The sequence below is a fragment of the Prionailurus bengalensis genome, chromosome D2 (assembly GCF_016509475.1).
Source record: "Prionailurus bengalensis isolate Pbe53 chromosome D2, Fcat_Pben_1.1_paternal_pri, whole genome shotgun sequence".
Classification (NCBI taxonomy): Eukaryota; Metazoa; Chordata; class Mammalia; order Carnivora; family Felidae; genus Prionailurus; species Prionailurus bengalensis.
This window is the reverse complement of record NC_057351.1, coordinates 22,144,575-22,157,587: the sequence shown is the minus strand read 5'-3', so window position 1 is coordinate 22,157,587 and position 13,013 is coordinate 22,144,575.

Here is a 13,013-nt window from a genome sequence, read left to right as displayed (position 1 = left end):
CAGAGCTGTCCCCAGTTGTGCCTAAGTGGAAAGTGTGGATTGCATGTTATCTATTGAAGTCTGTTGCCTGAGTAACCAGAAGAATCATGTGGAAACAGACCTCCTTAAGGGAATAACTCATGTTTTATTTATCTGTCCTCCTCTAAGGGCTAGCAGGGTGTCTTACACTGAGGATAGGCTGGGTACTCAGTGACGCCTGTTGAATTCAAACATGAATGAGTAAATGACTGAACAGTTGAGCGAATATGCGAAAAACATTTTTAAGCCACAGGAAAAACACAAGTAAGGTATAATTCTCACTTGTCAGTGAAATATCTCCATTACTGGGAGAATGCACATCTTCTGCCTTGCCTTCAACTCAGTTGAAGTTCTAACTTCTCATCAATAGCTCTTCTTCAAAGGCCTTCAGGGTCTAGGCACATACCACCGATGCCTGAAGACCAAGTAAAACAACAGGGACAAGTGGTTAACTGGAAACTGGCAAAATGGAGCATGCATAATGTCTGCTGAGGGTGACCATTTTTACCTCTGTTAGGCTAAGTGTTTTCCTCTCTGGGTGTCCAGGGGTTTTGTCACATGTCCCAACTACATTATTAACCTAAAGAGATCTGGGAATGTAAGGTGTTTCTTCCTCTGTCCCCACAGTGGTCTGACGGAATAAAAACTAGACTTAGGGTCCAAACCTTAGGCCCAAACTCTCCAATGCAATTAGCTAGATGGCCTTTGACAAGGCATAACCTCTGTGATCTTCAGTTTCTTCAGGCAGCCAATGAGAATAGCACTACTTGCCTCAAAGGGATGTTCAGCAGAACAAACAAGACTTTTGCAAACTGTGATAATATGTATAAATGTAAGGACTTACAGGTAAAATTAACGTAGTGAATAAAATACCTGTTGAAATGCATCAAATAGATGATGTAATTCTATACTCTAGGCACAGAATCGATGTGTCTCTATTTAAGACTCCTTTTAAAAATAACATACACAGATGGGCATTTGGGTGGCTGAGTCAGTTAAGCGTCTTACTCTTGATTTCAGCTCAGGCCATGATCTCATGATTCATGAGTTTGAGCCCTGCATCAGGCTCTGTGCTGACGGTGAGGGGTCTGCTTAGGATTCTCTCTCTCCCTCTCTCTGCCCCTTCCCTGTTTGTGCTCTTGCTCTCTCAAAATAAATAAATGAACTTAAAAAAAATTAAAAACTAATCTAAAATAAAATAAAATAAAAATAACATGTAGGAAAAAATTTAAAAAATAGAGCAAGTTAACACACACATCAACACATTACATTGTTATCACCAAGGAGCTTGAAAATTTTGAACATTTATGATTTTAAGGTAAATAAGCAAGCATTGATGAATGTTTTTCCACTTAACAGCTTAAAGTGTATGTTTATTGTATTTGTGTTTTATTGGGACATGTAATACATCTATTATAAAATATTGGGTCCTAAACACTCTAATAGTTGTCACTGAAATATTTCTGGGTAGTAGAATTACTCTTAAATTTATTTTCATCTTTGTGCTTTTCTCTATTCTACAAATTTTCTTCAATAAACACAACATACAACCTTTTTTTTTTCTGATTCTTAAATATTTTAAAAAGAAAAAAATACCACCCACGGACTGGTGGCTGACCAGAGACCTTTTTTTTTTTAAGTTTATTTATTTATTTTGAGAGAGAGGACAGGGTTGGGGAGGCAGAAAGAAAGAACAGAGAAGGGGAAAGAAAATCCCAAGCAGGCTCTGCACTGTCAGCACAGAGCCCTATGAGGGGCTCAATCTTACAAACCATGAGATCATGACCTGGGCTGAAATCAAGTCAGAGGCTTAACCAACTGAGCCACCCAAGCATCCCTGACCACAGACTTTTATTTTTATTTTTTTTTTAAATTTTTTTTTCAACGTTTATTTATTTTTGGGACAGAGAGAGACAGAGCATGGACGGGGGAGGGGCAGAGAGAGAGGGAGACACAGAATCGGAAACAGGCTCCAGGCTCTGAGCCATCAGCCCAGAGCCCGACGCGGGGCTCGAACTCACGGACCGCGAGATCGTGACCTGGCTGAAGTCGGACGCTTAACCGACTGCGCCACCCAGGCGCCCCGATGACCACAGACTTTTAAAACTGTGGTAGGAGATATGATAAAGAAAAATTATCAAAATGACAATTTGTAGGAACAATCTAATTAAATTAAAACGTGATATAAAAATTCTTTATCAAACACTTCTTAGATCTGTTTTGTTGTTGTTGTTGTTGTTGTTTTAATTTTTTTTTTCAACATTTATTTTTGGGACAGAGAGAGACAGAGCACGAACGGGGGAGGGGCAGAGAGAGAGGGAGACACAGAATCGGAAACAGGCTCCAGGCTCCGAGCCATCAGCCCAGAGCCTGATGCAGGGCTCGAACTTACGGACCGCGAGATCGTGACCTGGCTGAAGTTGGACGCTTAACCGACTGCGCCACCCAGGCGCCCCTTTTGTTGTTGTTTTTTAATGTTTATTTTTGAGAGAGAGACATACACACAGAGTGCAAGCAGGGGAGAGGCAAAGAGAGAGGGAGACACAGAATCCAAAGCAGGCCCAGAGCTCTGAGCTGTCAGCACAGAGCCCCACACGGGGCTCGAATTCACAAGCTATGAGATCATGACCTGAACCCAAGTCAGACACTTAACCGACCAAGCCACCCAGAGGCCCCTTAGAGCTGTTGTTAAAAACAAAAAACAGGGGCGCCTGGGTGGCGCAGTCGGTTAAGCGTCCGACTTCAGCCAGGTCACGATCTCGCGGTCCGTGAGTTCGAGCCCCGCATCGGGCTCTGGGCTGACGGCTCAGAGCCTGGAGCCTGTTTCCGATTCTGTGTCTCCCTCTCTCTCTGCCCCTCCCCCGTTCATGCTCTGTCTCTCTCTGTCTCAAAAATAAATAAACATTAAAAAAAAAAAGAATTAAAAAAAAAACAAAAAACTGTATAATATTCCACTTTGGTGTAAAACAGGAAAGTGTAACAAGATACATTCATCTTTGCTTGAAATGATAGCGGGGAGGATGGCAAGGAGTGTGAGATGTAGGTTAAACATCTGACTTCCACTCAGGTTGTGATCTCACGGTTTGTGGGTTCAAGCCCTGCGTCAGGCTCCGGGCTGAGAGCTCAGAGCCTGGATTAGGCTTCAGATTCTGTTTCCCTCTCTCTCTGCCCCTCCCCACTCACATTCTGTCTCTCTCTCTCTCTCTCTCTCTTTCTAAAGAAATGAACCAACATTAAAAAAAATTTTTTTAATAAAAAATAGAGAAAAGCAAAACTGTGTACTTTTTGTTATATTGTTTGACTTTTTTAAATACCACATGCAAGTAATAACCATTCTAAAATACAGGTATTATAAGAGCTCCTAACCTTTGTTCTGGGGAGCCAGTCCTCACAGTGGGTTTGCTGCCATTGCCAGCGGAGAGATAAATGTGCCGGCCTGTGTGGCCAGGGAAGCGCCAGACTGATCCTGAGCTCAGTTTCTTCAGCCTGCTGAGGGGTCGCGCTTGGAATTATCTGCTTCCTGTGGCAGCACGAGGCTCTGAGGCTCCGGCTCCACACTGCCTGTGTGTTCTCTGTTCCAACCCAGCATGGCTCTTGCTTGCCAGTTGGCTACATTGAACATAGTTGGTTACATTTCAGAAACTTGCCCTGTCCAATAAACTTTCCAAGACAGGCTCACTTTATTCAGTTTATTCAGGCTTCAGTTTATTCAGTATAAACTGAAAGAAACTAGGCTTGTGTTCAACTGAGTCTGAAGTACATTTGAGGTAGAAAAGCCTGGCAGGTGCCCCCCAGTGAAGCCATGCATTCTCCATGCTCCAGCTAGGGTCTGCAGCAAACACAGCCTCATACCTCCTCTTTCGAGTCCATCCATGTAGTCTAAAGGGAAACACTGAACTATGGTTTCTTGACTAGCTGGCTGCAAGCCACTTCTCTGCACATGCCCTGTCTGGGGGATTTGGGTTGTAGAAGTTTGCCAACACAAGTAGTCTGGTAGTCCAACTTACCTCATGACTGGTGGATCTTGTCTTATCAGTGATGTTCTATGCTGCTCAGAGAAATATTTGTGAGAACTACATTAAAATTAGAAATTGTGTTAATGAAGAAAACCATCCACTGAAAAATGTTAAGATAAGACAAAGAATGGGAAAAAATATTTGGCACACACATAACCAACAAAGAATTAGTATGCCAGCATGAGCAAGTCCTATAAATCAATAAGAACCAAACAATCTAAAAATAGGTAAACAAGCAATTCACCAAAAGGAAAATCTGAATGGTCTATAACATACTGAAAGAACCTCAGTTTCAAGAAAACAAAACTAAAATTTCATGGACTATTATTTCAAACCAATTAGATTAGCAAAATTTTAAAAGTCCAACAATACTTAATATTGGTTACTATTATAGCAATGGGAACACATACACTGTTGTTAGAAATATAAATTGATGGGGCACCTACCTGGGTGGCTCTCTGCTGTCAGCGCATAGAGCCCACTTTCAGAGGCTCTGTCTCTCTCTCTCTCTCTCTCTCTCTCTCTCTCTCTCTCTCTCTGCCCCTCCCCTGCACTTTCTCTCTCTTGAAAACAAATAAACATTAAAAAAAAAGAAATACATGGGAATGCAAGCTTGTGCAGCCACTCTGGAAAACAGTATGGAGGTTCCTGAAAAAACTAAAACTAGAACTACTCTATGACCCAGCAATTGCACTACTAGGCATTTATCCAAGGGATATAGATGTGCTATTTCGAAGGGACACATGCACCCCTGTGCTTATAGCAGCACTATCAACAATAGCCAAAGTATGGAAAGAGCCCAAATGTCCATCGATGGATGAATGGATAAAGAAGATGTGGTGTATACAAGGGAGTATTACTCGGCAATCAAAAAGAATGAAATCTTGCCATTTGCAACTACGTGGATGGAACTGGAGGGTATTATGCTAAGTGAAATTAGAGAAAGACAAAAATCATATGACTTCACTCATATGAGGACTTTAAGAGAAAAAACAGATGAACATAGGGGAAGGGAGACAAAAATAATACAAAAACAGGGAGGGGGACAACACAGAAGAGACTCATATTATGGAGAACAAACTGAGGGTTACGGGAGGGGTTGTGGGAGGGGGGATGGGCTAAATGGGTAAGGGGCACTAAGGAATCTACTCCTAAAATCATTGTTGCACTATATGCTAACTAATTTGGATGTAAACTTTAAAAAATTAAAAAATTAAAAAAAATAATGGATAGAACAACTTGACAGAAAGTCAGCAAGGAAATTGAAAGGTAAGTGAACTACACTATAAACCTACTAGATCTAACAGACATTCAGGCATTCTTCTGAAGTACACATGGAACTTTGTATATGCCAAAGATAATTGAAAACATATATTCACACAAAAACTTGTACATGAATGTTCACAGCAATATTATTCAGCATAGCCAAAACAGGAGAACCACCCAAATATCTATCAACTGATTAGTGGAAAAACAAATACTTTTTTTATAAAATGGAATATCATTTGTCCATAAAAAGGAAAGAAGTACTAATGTATGCTACAACATGGATGAATCTTGAAAACATTATGCTCTGTGAAAGAATCCAGACACAAAAATCCACAATATATGATTCCATTTATATGAAACATCCCGAATAGGAAAATCCATTGAGACAGAAAGTAGACTAGCAGTTGTCATAGGCTAGGGTAAGGATGAAATGGGGATGGCAGCTTAATAGATGTAGAGTTTCTCTGGAGGGTGACAAAAATATAAAAATACACATTAATGATGGCTGTATATCACAGTGTACATACTAAAAACTCCAAAGATTATACTCTAAAGTGTTTAAATGTGAATATTATGTTCTTGTGAATTTTATCTCAGTAAAAAATAAATTTAAAAACTTAAGCAAAGAAAAAAAAAAGAAATATAAATTGGTGAGGGGCATCTGGGTGGCTCAGTCAGTTAAGCCTTCTATTCTTGATTTCTGCTCAGGTCATGATCTCACAGTTCATGAGATCGAGCCCCAATTCTGGCTCTGTGTTGACCGTGCAGCCTGCTTGGGATTCTCTCTCTCCCTCTCTCTCTGCCACTTCCCTGCTCATGCTTGCCCTCTCTCTCTCAAAATAAATAAATAAACTTGAAAAAAAAAATACAAATTGGTGCACCCAATTTGTAGAGCAATTTGAACATAAGATATACACGACCTACGTATTAGGATGTAACAGAAAAACAAAAACTGTCCCAAGTACTGAAACAGAAGGAATTTAATGTAAGGAATTGGTTCCCTGGGGCCTGAAAGCATTATGTCAAAGAGCAGTGAGGGGGCGCCTGGGTGGCTCAGTCCGTTAAGTGCCCGACTTTGGCTCAGATCATGCTCACAGTTCATGGTTCGAGCCCCGCGTCGGGCTCTGTGCTAACAGCTCGGAGCCTGGAGCCTGCTTCAGATTCTGTGTCTCCCTCTCTCTCTCTGCCCCTCATGTTCTATCTTCTGCCTCTCAAGAATGAATAAACGTTTAAAACAAAAAACAGCAGTGAGGCACCACCACAGGAACCCAACAGGAGCCCACTACAGACCCTGAGGCTACGGAGGTGAAGGAGAGGAGCTACCGAAGACCAGAGGGCAGGAGCTGCGTGCGTGATGACAGCTGGCAGAATGGAAGGGACCCAGTCCTAGCAAGAGGGAGATGGACATTCTCATTCCTCTCTCCCCACCTTCCCCACTCTCTCACCAGCGCCTCCCACTGCCTAAACCGGGAAACAGGCAGGTGACATGGGATGGGAGGGGGGGCCATGGCACCCACGTGGATCAGGGCCTGGAGACACAGAGCAGAGGAGGGAAGGATAAGGAACAAGTCTGCCAAAAACAAGACAAGAAGCAAAAACACCCAAACCCCAAACCCTTACACACAAGCAGATGGAGACATATACAGTAAAACTTACAGTGACACTGTTCATAAAAGCAAAGCATGAGAAACAAGTCTATTAAGAGGAGAGGATAAATTGTAGTAGAGTCACACAATGGAATATTCCACAAAAGTGAGAGCAAATGAACTATAGTTACATTTATCAACATGGATGAATCTCACAAAGCCAAGCAAAATAAATCTCATTCTTTAATATTTATATAAAGCATAAACGCATGCAATATGGCAACGATGATTATAGACAGACATGTTATATAGGGATAAAGAAAAGTTGAAAAAGTATAAACGCATCTTCTGGGGAAAGAAAGGGAGATGTGAACAGGAAGAGATCTGAAGGTTTCATATGTAATAATAATGACACTGGGTGATGGATACATGGGGCAATGTATATTGCTGTTTATAGTTTATATAAAAGTATTTCATAATAATTACATTTAAGTGTTACAGAAGAGCTTGAAGGAATATGAGCGATGTGGACCTGACTATTCTAAGCAGCAGGAGACTCCATTATCTTGGTTTTGGAGGCAGGGCTGGGTGCCATTTGGCAAGACCCGCCCGAGAAAGCCCCTGCCAGCTGTCTCTACCCGCTGGACCCCATCCAGTTAGGTAAACAGTCAGTCCTTGCCCCTGCAAGCTCCAGACGTGCAGGGGCACCGTCAGTGGTACTCTCCTGACTGGTCGGTAGTACTCCAGGTAGAAGTCACGCCCCCTGTCTGCTTGTTTTCTCAGGCCTCAGCCAAGCACTTGTTCTGTGGCAGGAGGGCAAGCAACATGTTCCAGAGCTCTTCAAGGGGTCTCTCTGCACCCCTCCTTCATTAGGCCTGGGTTAGATGGTAGCATTCCCAAAGCATGGCACAGCTCTCCAGAGTCACCATCCCCAGATCTCTCTTCCCCACTCTAAACCTTTTTAGTTCTCTTTGACTAGATCTAAGCAGGGCCGGCTTCACGGGTGTGTGACCTGTGCAGTCACACAGGACCCCGCACTTCAAAGGGCCCTGTGCTTGGTTTAATGCTCTGCTGTTGCCCTGTGGAATTTTTTAACGATTTTTGAGCAAGAGGCCCACATGTTCATTTTGCACTGGGCCCTGGAAATTGTGTAGCTTATCCTGGGCCTAAGAGCTGTGGGACAGGTTCCTACAGCCATTTCCTGCATACCAGATATGGTAGTTCTGACAACTCAGATAGCTGATAACTATCTTACTGGTCTAAGTCACAGCAGGCAGCAAGAATCCCATTCCTATGGCCACTTCACTTATTTACTTGCTTATAATGGGTCTTCCCTCTAAGGATATGTAAAGTCCACCGAGACAAGACCTATTTAGTTGAATACTGTGTCCTCATGTCCTAGCTCAGTATCTGGCTCATATGTTCAGTAAATACTTGTTGGATGAACATTTATAAAATATTACACCTAATAACTTTATATGAAAATCATATGCCAGACTTTATACAGAGGAAATATTCTCAAAGAATCAGCATAATACTGATTTTTCCACAGAAATATGTGTAAAGTAGGGAGATGCTTTCTCGAAATCTGCAACTAATACATAGTTTTGCTGTAATGCTATAATTTTTCAAGATAGCCACTAACCATTTACAAAATACTTGCTCTAAAATGTACCATGGGAGTTGTTTGGCCTTCTTTGTGACATTAAAGCCCATCTCAAGCTCATTCCAAAATACCTACTTTTCAGCACCAGCAATGGACCCCCCATTTAATGAGTGCTCATATGAGATTGCTCCAGAAAGTAAAAATATTTCAAATGACAAAGAGTAAATGTTAAAATAAGTACAGCATTGTAACCACCACAGCCTACAGGAGTTCTAAGTCAGGGAGACCACAGCCTGGCTCACGCAACAAAGGGTTGCACATATTACCAGCCAAAGTACAGTGCTGCAATAGCATAAAGCAGTTCAACCAGCTTGCCAACTTTAAACTTTCAAAAATTGGGGGTATTTGCGTTATTTCACTTTCTATACGGATTTAAACGTAACTTTATATTATTTGACATTTGCATAATCAAATTCACACAAATGGAACCACAGTATATGTCACTAGGTTATCTGAGTTTTAATGTGTCTGTAAATATAAACACTGCTTTAAACTGAACACAATAAAGGGTGGATGGGGAATAAGCAAAGAAGCAATGACCTTGTCTAGCACCAGATGACCTAAAGTGGTTTTGGCAGCAAAATCAAACAGGAATATCTCTTTGAGTTCATTTGCTCTACATGGCAAGAGAAGGAAGAAGTAAAATATCTAATACCTAATATTTAAATCCTAGACAAAACATTTCGGTGCAAATAGGGAAGTGCTTTATTTACTCTGATCCAAGTCAAAGGTAGTTGGATAATTAGTTTTCTTTAAACAACATTCAGCTTTGCTGACATCTCATTTTCCAAAAGCAGCTGTTAGCCAAATATAGTATTGTTTATTCACTCCCCGGAAGGCTGTTTTTAAAAAGTGCTTCTTCTGGTAAATATGTTGCATCACATAATTGGAGATAACAGGAAAAGTAGGAGTTGCTGTGTGGATTTAAATAAACATATCCTCAAAAGTCCAGTTTTCTGTTTGTGAATAATTCTTTTACTTTTTGCCACTAAGGCACACTGAATTGTTTATTCCCTGATTTTGGGTCATGTTAGGAAATATCCCAAACATGATCACACATGAGATATTTCTCTTGAAAAATAAGAGATGGAAGTTGAGCCCTTTGCCTTTTCCCCTTTATTGTACACGTCAGCTAATGTATGTTAGCTATTCCAGTGCCAGAGACCTTACCTCATACCTAAATTGCAGTTGGATAAAGTTTTATATTTTTTTTAAGAAAGCCATCTATTTAAAAATACCTGTAGCATCTAAGTCCCAAATTATCCTGTGAAGAGGAGTAGAGAATAAAAATTGCTATTGCTTTTGCAAAGAACACACTCAGTCCCTATCATTTACAATGTGTTTGGCTTGCATGTGCTACTTACATTGTTGGCTACTTCAGTTTCTAGGAACTGAGAATGTATGTAACTTTCTCTGATCTGACTGCTATTTTCTTCTGACCACTTGGGTTTTCTCCTGCCTAAATATTTCATCCTTAAAATATATTTCTTTCTTGACTCCATTATTGACCCAAATTCACTGTCAGAGCCAATGTAAAAGAGAGTAGAAATCTCTTTAAACTGGAAATCAGAAAATCTAGGCTCTAATTCTTACTCCATTGCTGAAATCCATGGTTTCTCCTTGGGGAAAATAAGGATTAAATTGATGTCCAAGAGATCCTATTCAATTCTGAAATTTTTTTTATTTCACTAACTAGTTAATATGATTTATTGCTGAAAGTGGGTGGGGTCACACAGTGAATGCCAAAATTTGGGGCATGGAAGGGAAGATGTTTGTTCTTTAGGCTTATCCAAGCTGCTATGACCTTCTAGACGCATAGCTAATTAAGAGCTCCCAACATACAATTCACATTGCATTTGTCATCTACTTCTTGCGGTTTTAGATGGATGCTGACAGGCCAAAAAATGTTCTGTGCTTACCTGGGAACTTGCAATCTTTTCATGTTCTGAGCCATTTTTCCATTAGTGCTTGTGCATGAGAAGTATTTCAAACAAGAAGCCAAAATGCACTTCTAAAACTATGTTCAAATTCTAGCAAGATTTAAGATGGAGCAAATGCTCTGCTTCCCATTTGGATTCGTGAAGCAGTGAACACACTTCATGACGAACACATTTATATTTTCTTGCACATAAATATGTCTGTCATAATACCAGAACCATTGAGACAAATTGCTATGTTCAGCTGGGAAATGTATCTTTTCTCTCTGTATTATAAAGAATGTGTTATGATACAATTATTCTTGTGGTTTTATAGTTCAGGGCACTTTTATAGTATAGGAAGCTTCTGTCTACTGAAATAACATATGCTACTTAATTACTATAAAGCTCTTTGCAAATATAAAGAACTACTAATACCCATTAGCAAATAAATTTTCTAAATACATTCTGCTTTTGTTATTGTATGATTTCCGTAACAGAGAAGTACAGAATGGTTTTGACATCCTATCTCAAGGAAAAGAATGATTCCTTATAGAAAAGTAGATCTTACAGATTTCTACTCCTGACTGGTAGGTACCCATAATATAAACATTTCCCCAAAGTTTATAGGTTCTTTGAAAGGCCAAAAGGCATACATTGAATATCAGTACCATTCCACCCAACCAGTACTAGAAGCTGCAGTGAAAACTGATTATGAGCAATAAAAAGCTTTTCAAGAAGATATTTAATTACATAAACATTTCTAACTACAAGGGTGCTTAAATCGAGGGCTCCTTTAAAATTATTCATCCAGTTTTGTGTTGGTATCGATAGCTGCATTAGTCAGGACTCTGAGGTTTAAATAACAGAACCTCAACTCAAACCAGATCAAGCAAAATCAAAACAAAACCCACAATCCCTACACCTACAAGGAACACTGGGTAGCTCAGACAATTTTAAAGCAGCACTGCAGGAACCAGGGCCAAGACCAGAACCAGGGACATCCTGGTCCCAGGAATCTACCACTTTCTCCACTCAGGGAGCTCGAGTTGGGGGTGGGGCAGAGGGGTGAGGGGGAGATGGCTCAGGCTCCCAGTCATGTTCTCCCAGGTTGACAATATCAGCAGAAAGAGGGCTTCATTCTCTCAAGGTTCCTATAGCAAAAAAGGATCCTGATGTGTCTTAGTTCATTTGCCCAGTCCTTGAACCAATTACTGCTGTGGTATTGTATACTGTAACTGATTGCATCCGGGTCATCCTTAAGAACAGAATGGAGAGCCAGAATTAAGAACCCCAGTAGGACCACAGGCAGTAGTGGGGCTCCCCTAATAAAAGTGGGTATTGCTACCAAAAATAGGATAGGAGAATGGACTGGACTTAAAACTGAACCTTACTTTGGTGACCTTGGTCCTTTCAATCTTGAGATGGAGTTTTCTGATAATCTGTTAATGAGTGATCTGCAAGCCTGCGGTATTGTTTTTGACAACCGTGAGCTTGGTGCTCCTTGGCATCTGGGCTGCCTTGGCTTTAGTTATTTGCCTACTTTCTGAAATTCTTTCCTCTTAAGCTTTTGAAACTAAATAAATACATTCGTTATGGATTGATCTTGGGAACCAACATGATGCCATGCAAAGAGAACAGGGGAAGTCAAAAGCCCCAGATCCTTCCTTGCTCTGGCATTTACTAGGCTTCTGACCCCTGGAAGGTTACTTCGGCAGGTTCTCAGATCTTAGTTTTATCATCTGTAACATCAATACCCGTTCCAAGGTTGCCATGAAGAGGAATGTATGTAAAGCACAGTGGCTGCTCACATGTTCAATTACCGAAGGTGAGGTACCACCACCTTTAGGCAAACTTAAAGAATCGTGTCTAATGCTTCAAGTACTAGGCCGAGAGCTGGACAACGAAAGGGTAAGACATGGCCGCTGCCCTCACTGGACTTGCACTTTAGTAAAGGAGAAAACAATAGAGGGAACATGAAAAAAACTGCTAAGCATGCAAAGAAATTACCATGTACTAGAACTTCACCTATACACTCTCCCATCTAGGGTTGCTTTTTAATGGATTTAAGCACCAGTTACTGTGGGAGAAAAACAGAACTGCCCAGTTTTTTGTAATAGATTGAAAAGAGGACATTTAGGGCATCCTAAATGGACACGACAAAATACAGGCAAAAATGAACATGTCCTATATATGCAGGATGCTTGGCAACCCTATCTCCATCCTGACAACCATCCTACAATCCTATTTATATAGTTATATAAATATATTACATATATTTACATAAATAATAAATCCTATGATCTCCACTGTACGAGTTAACAGACTCAGAGACACTGGGTGACTTGTTCAAGGACACAGAAATGGCAGAACTGGGAACCAAGCCCTCATCTCTCTGGCTCTAAAGCCTGGAATCTTTATACCATTCACTTTTCTTCACAGACAATGGAAGGTTTAGGGTCAAATTCCATTTTTTAAAAAAACAATTTATATATATGCCATGTCCCCGTGTAAATTACCAAGATTTTATTGTACATTATGT